The sequence below is a fragment of the Larus michahellis genome, chromosome 7 (assembly GCF_964199755.1).
Source record: "Larus michahellis chromosome 7, bLarMic1.1, whole genome shotgun sequence".
NCBI classification, from domain to species: Eukaryota; Metazoa; Chordata; class Aves; order Charadriiformes; family Laridae; genus Larus; species Larus michahellis.
Window position 1 is genome coordinate 21,186,752 of NC_133902.1, and position 13,477 is coordinate 21,200,228.

General features: G+C 45.1%; 1 protein-coding gene across 50 annotated transcripts in view; it reads right to left on the minus strand.

Annotated features, from left to right (window-relative positions):
• MAP2 (microtubule associated protein 2) overlaps window positions 1-13,477 on the minus strand; it is a 226,399-nt gene that overhangs the window by 128,924 nt on the left and 83,998 nt on the right. For 18 of the 50 annotated variants that reach the window (XM_074594921.1, XM_074594939.1, XM_074594926.1 and 15 more), the window contains exon 3: window positions 3,719-3,784. The gene's annotated coding sequence lies outside the window, so the exon portion shown is untranslated. Of the gene's footprint in view, window positions 1-3,718; window positions 3,785-4,004; window positions 4,678-13,477 lie in introns of those variants that run through there. The other 32 variants (XM_074594934.1, XM_074594916.1, XM_074594913.1 and 29 more) reach the window with 11 other exon arrangements.

Consider the following 13,477-nt stretch of genomic DNA (forward strand, 5'->3'; position numbering starts at 1 on the left):
AATCTGTAAACATACCTTGACAGAGAGTGAAGGGCAGAAACGTATTTTCTGCCTAGAAATGGAAAACACAGCTGAAATGAGTTCTGCCTTCCCTCCAGTGAAGAAAGCACTGACATAACCTCATCACTGCTGCCTCTGATCTTCCAGACGGGCAGTATGGCACGCGACAGCCGGCCATCACCCCGGAGCAGCTCTGGCCTGAGCCACATCCCGCCCGGCCGATGGCACAAGGACATGGAGAAACCGGGGAACTCTGGCACAAAGGCAATGGAAGACGTGGTAGGGGAGGAACGGACACAGGTGTAAAGCCATAGGAAAACAACTTTCATCAGGACCACAATACATTAGCTCCAGTCTTACCCACAGAAAACCAGTTTTATGTGGATTATTTTCTCCCCAGCTAATAATTTTTGATTCTATTGACCAATTTCAACCTGCAGAAGCAGAGGTAACTGTCTTCCTACAAGTCACCTGAAACCAGACATCCATCTAGAAGAGACAGACCCTGCAAGCGACCCCCTCAGCGTTCTAACTGGAAGGAAAGCCATAACATAGGACCCTTATTTGCCACTGAAAATTTTGCCTAGGAGACAGTCTTTCTAATCAGTAAAACAGCAGGAAAATCTTCAATGAGAATTCTTCATCAAGAACAAGACATAAATCCACAGGAAAGTCATCACCATTAATTCCGGTGCTCAAAAAAATACTTGTTTCATGTAATTATAGGACAAGACAATGTTAGTACTGGTTATCTAACCCTACCCCTAGTAAACAAACCAAGGATATTGAACCCCATCCTAGAACAGCCGTAAAGCAAACCTCCTCCTTACCTCCATCACACGTGCTAAAAGAGGGCTGTCTGACAAGTGGGGTTAAAAATGAGTGACAATGTCAGGAGAGAGGCAGACACGGGGGCCCCAGCTCGCTCCTGATGCTGCTCCCAGGGAAAGAGCCCTGGGGATGGACTGACGCCACGCATTGCTTCTGAATGCCTTTGGTGCATTGGTCACCATGTCATTTGTTTAAATGAAGGTGAGTGCCAAACATCACGTCATTCTGGGTGCATGCCCTGGCGTCCACAAACTGTAATCCAACTCACCTCGTTGCCACCGCACGCTCTAGCTTCTAGTGCCTTTTTGTATCAGCTAACAAAACGTTTTCCTTTTGATATTCCAAGCCATCTTATACTACCCCTGTTGCTATAGGATTTTTAAATCCTGTCAATCTAGAATTAATTCTCTCCTTACAGATTAAGTGCCCCTTACCTTTACTTCAAGAAAAGATAGTTCGACATAATTTCCATTTTTGCCAGCGTACCATCTCATTTTCTTCTTTCCAGCCAAAAGGAACAATTTGTAACATGAATCTTAAAAATCCAGATCAAAAGCGGAGGTTAAAATGACGGATAAATGAGAGATGTAATAAATGTATATGTATTGTTTATTTTAAAAAACAACCCCACCCCCTCTGAGTCTCCTCACCAACTCTGATTTATTAACAAATAGCTGACACCATGTCTTTGTTTTTAGGAGACCATAGAGGACGGTAAGATGCTGTGCACTGGAGATAAGAGACATTTCCATAGGAGATGAAAACCATTCATCCAAGGAGATCACATTGTCAACAAATCTGACTCATTATCCACAGATACTGTAAAAACTAGGCAGTTGTACTTGTCTCCTAACAATGCCATCGCTTCTGTTTGTGAGAAATCCTTCTTTTCCCCTTCTCCAATGCTGCAGCAAAACCTTGGATTTTGACATCAAGCCCAGCAAAACGCGTTAGTCCTTGAGACAGAGTTTGCAAAACATTAATGAAATCAGAATGAAACTGCAGTTTGGCTTGTTGCCCTTGGATAATGGAAGTGAAATTAAAAGTAGAGGGAAGAGAAGGGACTTTCCCTTTCAACCCCAATCACTCTATGATTCTATGCCTTGATTTTAGATAAAAACAGAGCACTGAATGTATTTTTCAAGAATTAAAGCATTTTATACGCTATTTAGTTCAGGTTTTTCTATTTCAATGAGTCCAGTGATAATTGATACCAGGAGGAAACAGTATTAAAAGCAACTAAGAAAAACTAACAACTAAAGCATTCCTTTGAGGAATTTTATTTAGCCAGGAAAACCTATTAGTAAGAAGCCCTCTGCCCAAAACAGAACATACAAGGGCCAAGAGAACAGAAAGATGTGAAAAGAAGAAAACAAGGAACAGACTTACTCGCAAGAAAAACAGGAGAGAGAATATCCTGGAAAATTCACTAATGCTTTCCCCCCAGAAGGAGCATCTATCAGTCAGCCCTAGCAATTTATGGCAATGAAATGCATTATTCATCGCATTTCTGAGGGATGCATTGCTGCTAGCAGTGGCCTGCGTCCTTGCCAACACTGGCATTCTGGCTTGGGGTTCCTGCCCGTCCAGGGACCCAGACTGGCCATTGCAGGAGACCAGGCTTTCTCACAGAGTTACCGTTACTCCCGGTTTACCCAGGCTGGAAACATAACTGCCTTTGCTGAAGAATTTCTCACCCTTTTTATTCTGGTTTTCAAAAGGCACCCTGAAACTTCAGACTAAAGACACAGGCAGATTTTGATTGCTGGCCTACAAACACACATATTCCCTTCAGGTAGAAGCAGAGCTAAGAAGTATGATCAGCTGTAGGACACCTGGGGAGAACAACACATAATAAAGTCTGGTTTGGAAAGTATTGGATGACATCTGGCACCTGAGAAGTTAATGCGAGATGGACATACCTTTCCTTCTCTCCATCAAGGTGCAGGAAGCAGATTTTCAATCCTGCCTAGATTTCTTTTTTTCCTAAGGGTACACCCCCCGCTGCAAATCAATGAGGTCTGTATCCCTTAACCACTTGACACATCTGAAAGTTCAATACAGTCACTCAATGTTTTTTATTCTGCAGGGTTTTATCTCACCATTTCCCTCCTTTACGGCATCAAGGGGTTAAAGCAACCAAAGCCAAAAGGTATTAGGGGGAAGAGGACAATAAACTACTTTTCTTGGGAACTAGCAATGACACTGTCAAAGAACCCCAGTCTGTTCCCTTCATTTTGAAACGCAGAAGTAATTTCTGAAGCGCCAGTAATATGTCAAAAACCCCTCAGACAGAGGCTGTTCCAGCACTGCCCTGCCCGGCTACTGAAACTGTGCACAAAACCCCATGGTTTGACGCATGTGGTTTTTGGCAGCAGTGAACGGGTTAAAAGAAGTTTCCCTCCTCCATGAAAGCAATACAGTATGAAACCACCACTATGCTTTCTGCTGTGTGCTGTGATAGATTGTACCTGCTCTGAGCAAGCCAGTGAGTTTAACCCTCTTCTTGCTGATACTAAAAATCAATATTAAGACGACTCCACATCTGATACGACCGCAGGCGGTTTTGCACCGTGGCTATACAAACCCAAGACAATAGACAAGCACTCAGGTTTGCATCTCACCCTTTGGTAGCTGCAGCTGAAAGGACTAATTAAATAGCTAGAGCATATGCGAATGCTTCAAAAATAACTTTACAGTGCCTGCCAAAACAATTTGAAAATCTATACAAAGCTGCAACACAACATAGTTTGACAAAATGAAAAATAACAGCTATTGTTTAAAATAAATTTAAATAAGAACAACAAAAAACAAAGAACAGCCCACACCCTGTATCACATTCATTCCCACATTCTCGAAATCACATTGAAATACAGAGGTGTCCTACCTTTTCGATCTGTGAACAAGCAGATTCCAATCAGTGCGTCACGTCCAAGACTATATACTGGAGAATCTGCCAGTATAAAACAAAGGTGGGGGAAAAACAAATGAAAATACTTAATTTTTGCTGAAAAACAGTTTTCAGCTATGAAAAAAGTTTTTTTCTATTATACAAAGACATGGATGCATAAACATATCCATACAAGTATGCGTGTATGAAGGGGTGTGGACATATAATATACATTATGTATGCATCAAATATATTTATAAACAAAACCATGGAAGTTTATTACCTATATATTTTAATTCATCCAGCATGCACTGCTACGGAATTCAATCTACAGCAGACTAAATCCAAAAAGCTACAGCATAAAGGTATAACTCTTTCAAATCCTCAACAAGCAAACAAAGCCCACAGTTTTAAAAGAAAATCATTACCAGTTCATATGCTGCCATACCACAAAAGCCTATCCTTAAATAACTGCTGCATAATCATTCTCCTGGAGCATTGTTATCCATCGGCTCGCTGCCTATCTCCAGACAGACGCAGTCTGCAAGCCACCAGCTTGTATCTACCATGTGTACGTCAGGAAAAGGAAAACTGCAAATTAGAAGAAGTCCCCGCAGTGGTGAAAAGGAAAAGAGGGTGAGTGGGAGAGGAAGAGGGAGTTCACTGGCCACAGAAATTTCGAGAATGATGACAAACCAGCCGGCTCCGCCATCATCCACTTACAATAGGATGCTGCACCTCGCCGCTGCTGAAGCAGTTTGTCAAGGGGTTGCTGGTATCGAATGCCTGACAGGCATTTTAATTGCATCCAACCAAGTGTGTCCCCAGGAATCGGGCCTTTAATCCTATGAATATAATCAACTGGTTTCTTTTGTACTGCTGCCAAACACACACAGGCACGCACTGCACACAGGCAGCAGCGCACCCTGTTTCCACCGTGATGCCGATCCAAATCCTAAACAGGTTTTACGGACGGTACACGCTGAAAAGGAGCTCTTGAGGGATTTAGCTTTTTCTGCATTACAGATTAGGAGGGCGATTCGCTCTCCCCCTTTATTTTTCTATCTAGCACTTATGTTCACGTGTTGGAACCAGCTCGCCTATGCTGTTATTTGAGCCTTGTATTTGCTTATTCACACCAACGGGAAATAAACCCAGGGAAAGCACAGAAGTGCTGTAAGACTGCAGGGACGAGAGGGGACCCTTCAGGACTAACAGGACAGAGGAACAGGGCTCACTGCACGGTTCAGCTCACAAGCAAGTCGCTGTGAGGGGTCCAGTTTTACGGCCACTACTCAGCCATCACGCCTGCCCTGATCTTGCCTCCCTGTTCCGAGGCTTTCTCCAGAGCAACACTGATCCGAGTAGGACAAGGGACCTGTGAATTGGGAAATCACCCAGTGTTTTGGGAGGAGAGACGGTATGACTGGGCAGGGGCAGATTAGAGCAGGATGAAGGCATTTTTTAAAAGAGAGTATGTTGGTAATGAAACAGCAGAAGCAGCAAAGGAGCAGTCAAGAGAAACCAATGAGCCTAACCACACTCGTAAGGGTTGAAAACAAGCTTAAACATCCCTGCAGCCAGGACACGCAAGCCAACCAGATCCCCTTCCCAACAGCAAGGTGGTGCTTCTCAGTCCCCGTGACAGCAGAGCCCTTGGGAGGAAAGGATGTCAACAGGAGAAGGAAATGTCTCCCTACCACAAATTTTGGGAGAGGTCCAACAAACCCCTTTTATCTTTGAGAGGGACAAGGTGCTTGTAGGAAGGAGTAATGAATTTCCAGGGCTTCTCTCCCAAAACTTTGCAGGTAGAGGGCTGCAAAGGGAATCAATTCCCTCTTGCCTTCCCCCACAACCACGACAAGATGACTTTTCACCCATCCATTAAATTTTGCATCAACCAGGAGTTCCACCCTCATTGCTACAAACCAGTCCTAGTGCCTTAAAAACATCTGTCCTGACGCGACAGTCTTCACCCACTCTCTAAATCACCACAGCAGTTGGGAGGATGCAGAAACGGAGGAAGGTAGCCCCCAAAGACAGCCTGAATGGGACAAGGATGATGGTAGAGCAGGTACCGCAAGGCAGCAAAAAGGCCTCCAAGAAGAAACGGAAAAAACAAGCAAGAGCATCACTAGCGCAATTCTTAGACCTTTCCTCTGAGAAAGCCTCCTGTGACTCATCGGAAGGGGTGCCTGCTGCTGCCAAACCTCCCACTGCAGAGCTCATCCCCTGCAGAAACCAAGGAAACTCTAATCCTGCCCTCATCTTCCTCGGCTCCACCATTTAGCAGTTGGTGCTTGTTCACAGCATTGCTACCATCCCTCCCCTCACTTCCACGGCTCCCTTCCTCCAGCCACTCTTTCCCCAGAGCAACCCAGAGCTCTGGGAGGTCCCGGAAACAGCACAACGGAGTTGGGATGATGGAGGGGTAGCAGGAAGTCCTGAAAACTGCCCTCTAATTTCTCTCAGATGTTCCTGACAGACCTCATGTGGTTCACAAGGGACTCATACATATTGCCAGGCTGTGTCCTACACACTGGAGCCCACGGCTGAACCTTCAACCAGCCATCCAAACCGCCTTCACTCTGCCCACGCAAGCATTTCCAAGGACCCAATCGGTCAAAACAGTCCATGGCAAACAGTTTTATCATCAGATACAGCAAATGAGATATAATAATCAAGTCTGTTCCAGCTGCTCTGCAATATGCCTTTTCATAGTCCTGTAAAAGCATTTCTGATGAGACAGGGATGAGGGGCCTAATCCTGGAACACAGAGAACACTCAGCCCTGTCGGAGATTTCACCTCGTGTTTTCCTGGCTCAGACAGGGAAGCAGGGTCAGCCACAAGCATCACATAAAATCCATGTACCTCAACACAGTGAAACAGGAACACTTGTGAGCAAACAGAAAATACAAACATCAGTAAGTTGACAAGTAAGGGTCCTGGAAATGTGTAAATTATGAACCCATGCTACATAGCATGCATTTTTAGTACTTCGTCCCTCAAAGAGGAATAGAGACACTTACAGTCTTGGTAAAGGAGGTGGTGAGACTGTGACTGAAGTCTGGTCTAAACTCTAAAAGATCTTGCATGTTCAGGTGGGCTTTTCTCTTTAATTCTGACAATTCTTTCCAGACAGTCCACTCAGTTTCATTACTGTACTGTAGGAGAGGTTTGGAACAATCCAGCTGCTCTCCCTCCGTGCAAGGTGCTGGGCCAAACACGAGATAGCTTCTATTACAACAGGTTACTGAGAAGAGCCAAAATGCAGAAGGGGGTAGCGGTATCATTCTCCTGGTTTTCAGGATAATGAAAAAAACAACAATTAAGGGGCTTGGGCTTACGCAAGGTCACACACGACCTCTGCTGCCAAGACAAGCTAGAAGACCCTCCCAGAACCTCAGCATGAGATCTTTCCACCTAAAGCACTGCTGAAATCTTGCAACCGGCCTTTAACAAAGGACTTGGAGGTTGGTTGCTTCTTTTTTAGCAAAGACCGGGTGAACATTTTATGCCATGCCTAAAATAGCATCTAATATCATCAGTGATGTAGATTAAGAGGAATAAGTCTACTGAACAGAAACTCCACCACTCTGGTAAAAATAGCCCTGGAACAGGGAATTTTCTCTTTTTTTCACTATTGTCTTACCACTTATAACAGGGCTGGGGATGGCTGCCTGCTGGAGAGGTTGAGAGGAGCCGGATGCTTCACCAGACTCTGTAAATATTGCCTGTTCTGCAGTAAGTACTAAATATCAGACTGTCCTATTTTGCCAGCCATCTGAGGGACAACCTTGCCTTTCTTTTTTTCCCTTCTTGAGGGGGGAAAACAGAATAGAAGGGGGTTAATTAATTCTGGAAAAAACACATGCAGTATAGCACACTAGCTCTTTCACTAGGGCTACATGCTGAGGAAGGCTGAGGCTGGAGTCACTGTCTGTATCTCTATGGTTACTGATAATGGAGGGTGGGAGGAGTTAGGAAAAGCTGCATGCTGAGTTAGCAGCTTCTGGGGGTAACAAGGTGCAAAGGATTTCAAGGCAGGGTAGAAAGTTTCAGGATGCAGGGGGGTCTGGTTTTGTTTTCAGTCTCCCCCACAAAGAACACGTGTGCCAGAGCTGCTCTGCTCACCTCACGCAGCCAGCCCCTCCAGAGCCTTTTCAATTGCGCTATTGCTTTTACACCAGTGGTGCCCCCAGCTTTGTATCCACAGCAGATTTCAGCATCTTCACGGCACTTACCTGTCCTTTCTCCCAGGCTACCATAAAGCGGGCTCGTATTGGTGACATTGCCCTTCCCCAGCGTCCACGTAAAGGCATCCCTTCACACCGAGTATCATGGCCAGCTCTCCTGCACCCATTAAGCCACCAGCTGACAGAACGTGGGCTTCTGTGTGGCTCAGTTATATAAACAAATCTTCAAAACCCAGGCAAATTATGTCTTGTCTTTCCCCTATCTCAGTGTATTTGTCTTAAACCTGTTAGATAGTTTCAGGCATGATCTCTCTTTTGTGAATCCAAGCTGACTCTCCTCAATGAAATACTAGATGTGAGGAATACCTAGAAAGGGATCTCTCATTTCTGTTTCGTTCTGTGCCAGCATGTCACTGGAATCAAGGTGGAAGATGTACGGTATTCAAATCCTCCCAGGCCAGCTTTTCAGATCAACCAATTCTGCACAGAACCCTTGGAAGCTAACAGATAAACATATTCTTGGGTTTTCTCAGGAAACCCTTGGTTTCTAGCTTAGAAACCAGTGAGAACAAAAGAATAAGAAAGCAAAATTAATGAAAGGTGTTTCTTAGCCCCAAATGTGTATCTGGGATAGTTACCAGTAACAGCTGCAACAGAAGCTTTTGTGTACTAATCCTGTAATAAGCCATCAACTCTGCCCCAGGTACCGCATGTGGAGGGGAAGAGCCCAGTCTGAGTGCTGCTTCTGGGGTGCCACTGTCAGTGACAGCTGGGCGAAACACCCCAAGCTCAAAATCCAATTGGCCACAGAGGAAAAGCAAAAAGTAAAGAGACAAGTGAGTAGTCACACCCCAAATTTCAACATGGCAGAAGCAAATCTCCATATCAGGGAACCACCGAAACATCACTAAACTCATCTGATGTGTCCCCATTGGCACAAGCTGCAAATGCCTTGTCACCAACACCGTGGGCCTGTAGATTTCCCCACTGTCTCTGGAAGATGATTTCAATTTCCAGTTAATTCCTTCAGCCTGCAATATCAGAAATCATTGACAGCATCAACAGTGCCACAGAAACCAATTCCACTCAAGAGTGCCACAGCTTTCTGCAAAACCAGATCACGGAATCACACATATCCACAAGCACAATGTCTTCAGAGGCTGCGAGACAGACCTCTGCAGTCCATACTGAACTATTAGGAGGCTCAAAGATCACATAAGCTAAGACAAAGCTCCTCTCTCACAGTCCAGAGCCACTGGTGTGTCTACAATAGATTCATTACTGTCTTAAACATGTAGGTGGAAGTGGTGGGTTTATTCTTCTCTTCTATTTTTTATTTTGTCTTTAATTCCACTTCCTGCCAGGATATAAATGGCATCATTTTGCATTACAGCATAAAGTAGTAGCTGTAGTTTTATAGCCACAACAAGCTAAGGTCATAACAGACAGCAAGTTTTCTGGAAAGAGTATTTGCCCTTATCAGAGGGGTGCTGGTGCACACAACAGTCAAAAAACAAATGATAATTAATCCTCTGGTCTACTGAAAGATACCATTTTTTCCTACAAATCCTCCCTTCCCGTGCCAACAAGAGATGGAGGCAACTGCTATGGCCACACACAAGTGCTGAGTCCTGTGGGGGACTCAGGATTCATGACTGCCCCCGAGATAACGGGAGGATGAGGTTTTGTCAGGCTCTCAGAAACTGAGCTTTTTCTGAATGAAAATCAAGAGTTAAGGGTGTCAGAAAACACAAAGATAGACTGATATAGTTAAAAACAATGCTTGTGGTGTTGCCTTCACTGTTACAAGGTAACCAACCACTTTTTGTAATTCCAGTTCTCAAAATCCCCCTTTACTACCTGGCTCTGCTCCAAAGACTCCTCCCAGCTCTCTTCCAAATGCTGCTCCATTCTCATTTCTCCTCTTCTGTTTGTTTCCCACTCTTCCCCTTTCGCTGCCATCACTGCCCTCTCTTCTTTGTGCACCCTTCCCATAACTCTCTCTTTCGATGCCTCCCCCCAACAGGTAAAGGGTGCAGAAAAGTCAAAAGCCTGAAGTCATGTGCCCTTGTTGCCAAGAAGGCCAACAGAATTCTGGGCTGCATAGGGAAGAGCATGGCCAGCAGGTCAAGGGAGGTCATTCTCCCCCTCTCCTCTGCACTGGTGAGGCCACAACTGGAATACTGTGTCCAGTTCCGGGCTCCCCAGTTCAAGAGAGACAGGGAACTACTGGAGAGAGTCCAGCGCAGGGCAACAAAGATGATGGAGGGATTGGAGCATCTCCCTTATGAGGAAAGGCTGAGAGAGCTGGGACTCTTTAGCCTGGAGAAGAGAAAGTTGAGGGGGGACCTTATTAACGTTTACAAGGATCTAAAGGGTGGGTTTAAGGAGGATGGTGCCAGACTCTTTTCAGTGGTTCCCAGTGACAGGACGAGGGATATCGGGCACAAGCTGGAACATAGGAAGTTCCGATCAAATATGAGAAAAAACTTCTTTACGGTGAGGGTGACAGAGCACTGGAACAGGCTGCCCAGGGAGGTTGTGGGGTCCCCTTCTCTGGAGACTTTCAAGACCCGCCTGGGTGCAGTCCTGAGTCTTGTGCTCTGGGCAATCCTGCTCTAGCAGGGGAGTTGGACTAGATGATCTCTAGAGGTCCCTTCCAACTCTGAAAAATTCCGTGATTCCGTGAAGAGCTTGTGCTGCATGATGCCTGTTGAGCATCGCGTTACTTACTCTGCTTGCCCGCATTAGTCCTTCCTCCACAGCTTCATCCTGTTTTTAGGGGCAATCCTGCCCTTCCCTCTCTGCTCACACAGGAAAGGAAAGCGATTGCTCAACACACTCACATAAATTCCTGCTTCAGAGAGACACTTAAACCAGGCTCCTACAGCTGTAGGATCTAAACCCAACAGTTACTGCTGAAAACCAGAGTCAACTTTCCCATTACACCTCTCGCTAAAATGAGACGCGCTCCTGAGGGCATGCGATAGCTGGTACTGTCCAGTCCAACCCCAGCCTTAACCTGAACTTAGCCACAGGCGCTCTGGTAGCCCTTGGGTGCACACCGCCCTTGTCCCAGAGGGGTTCACGTGAAAGCCTGTCTTACCATGTGCATGCCAGAGAGGCACGGAGTGTTTCTCTATCCTATCACACGGCTTATGACTAAGAGAATACAGCGGATACAAACCCTACCATTTCTTCTCATCTCTTCTCCCTCCTGGCCTACCAGTGGGGTGATGAATCGAGACAAAAACTTGCTTACAGTAAAATATCACAGCTACTGTGACAGAATTCATTCAGATGTCAGTTTGTACTTCATTTAACCATGTAACCTACTGGTTTTCAATTAACTGTCATGTCATACCTTATCATAGAGGCTTCAGTTATTCTTCTGTATAAGTTTTATAAATAAAATATTTTAAATTCATGAATCATTTGTTGAATCAGATTTTGCACGACGTGCAATTAAAATACAAACTCGGAGCTGGCATGGACTTAAACATATAAATGCAATCTAAAATACACAAGTTTATCTGTTTTTTCTAATCACACGTTTTGGGCAGTATTTCAATTTAAATCCCATTTGTATTTGGGATAATGTGAAAGCAAATATTTAAGTTCAGTTTCAGTCAGTGGGACGTTGGCAGGTAGTGAAATGCAGTACTGAAAACAGAGGTTTTCCTGAAACAGGTGGGTATCTGAGAGCCTCTTCAGAGAAAAGGTATTTGCTCCTTCATTTTCACCATGCCGATACGTCAATTTAAAGACCAACCGTTTTTCATAGGTATCTTTCTTATCAGCTAAGTACTGCCTTCCTAAAAGGTGCCAGCCAGTTATTTTCCCCTATGTCCACACTTTCCTTCAAGAAATTTTTAAAAAAATGGGTTAGCACTAGTAACTTGCTGCTTTTCCTAGACAGCAAAACCAAGCAGACAGGCTATGGAAATTGCAGTAACATGTAAGAACATGCAGCGGAATGGGTTTGAACAGCTTCTCACGTAGCAGTGCTTTACGTAAGGAAGGCAGTCAGGCAGAAACCCATGGAAGAGCTACCAGCAGCTGAGCCGCGCAGAGGGGAAGCAACTCTGTCCTCTCCACAAAGGAGACGACAAAAGCTGCCTTATGCAGATGCTGCGAGTAGTCAGCCTGGCGCACACGGGCACGTACGGGACGCTCTGCCAGCATGAGGCAACAGCTTCTTCCCTCTTCGTATGGGCATCGAGGTCCTTTGCATGGAGGTGAGCCTGTCCAACAGCTGTCCTCCACAGACTGCAGATTTCCAGTAAGACCAACCATAATCAATAGCCACTTTGCAGCTAAAACCCCCAGAAGCCCTTCCCTGACTTCAGTGCATTTGGATCATAACTGGTATTTCACACACGCTGCTGTAGTGCTTCAGATAAAGGCAAGGAGGGCTGACAGCACGTGCACTGTGCATTACAGATACTCTCTTTGCAGAGGGCCCCCTTGCAAAGGCTTCCTAATGGATTTTGACTGTTGCATTTACTGTGAAATGAACATAGCAAATATTGCAGGCTAATTCATTAGCTACTTGTGACTGATTCTTGTTTTCATCACTATAAAAGCAGATGTCCTGCGGTTACCATAACGATCCCGATTCCCTCTTTGCTTACACACATTTAAGTCAGACACAGCTCCACCGAGTCCACAGCAGTTGCTACATCAAGACCAAAATGGGTTTAATGACTGGAGACTTGGACTGGGTAACTTAAACATAGGTTTCATTCACCCTGGTCTCACAGCGCTGTCCGAAATGATTCTTAAGCTCTTTGTACTTGAGAATTACTTCCCTCAACTCTACCAGGTAGTTGCCTTGAGGGTGAAAATCAGTGTCTGTTTAGCAGCCGCTCAGTTACGCTGCCCACGAGCTCAGGCTACAAGGCTAAGAGTGCCACATCCAATCGCCATCACCGGGAGGACTTCTGGGAGGTGTAACGTGATTATAGTCAAATCTGGTTTATCATAATGGGATGGAAGACAAGAAAGTCATTAGGTAAAATGGAATTTCAGATAAATGGAGGACCTCGGAACTTATCTGATAGACCTCAAGGGACATGACCTTCTTGTAGATGAAGAAGTACTTTGATCAATGGCATTTTAGATGACGGGCCCGAACAGCAGCACTACCAGTAAATCAGGGAACCTCTCCTGTTTCAACAACTGCCACAGGAATTGCTGCTACTGTAAGCACTGCTTTACACTGTATTCAAAGGATGGTACTGTTTCTCAGATCAGTGACCCACAGCAACAGCACAGCACTGACGAAAATATCATCTGGAATTAAAAGGGAGAAGGCGGAGGTGAGGACGGAGAGAGAAACTGCCGGTTTCGGCTCTTCTACTGTCCTACCCGTGTTTATTTGAAAGATTTCCATTCACATTGCCAGGCAACAGAAGAAAGCACGGAGAGCTCAAAAGACAAAGGTTTATGCTCTGTGCAGGGCTCCTGAGATACACAGAACCATCAAGGAAAGACAGAAATAAGAGAATTTAGCTGCTTTAACAACAAAGCAGTTGTCTACCAGTATAGAGGAAGAAT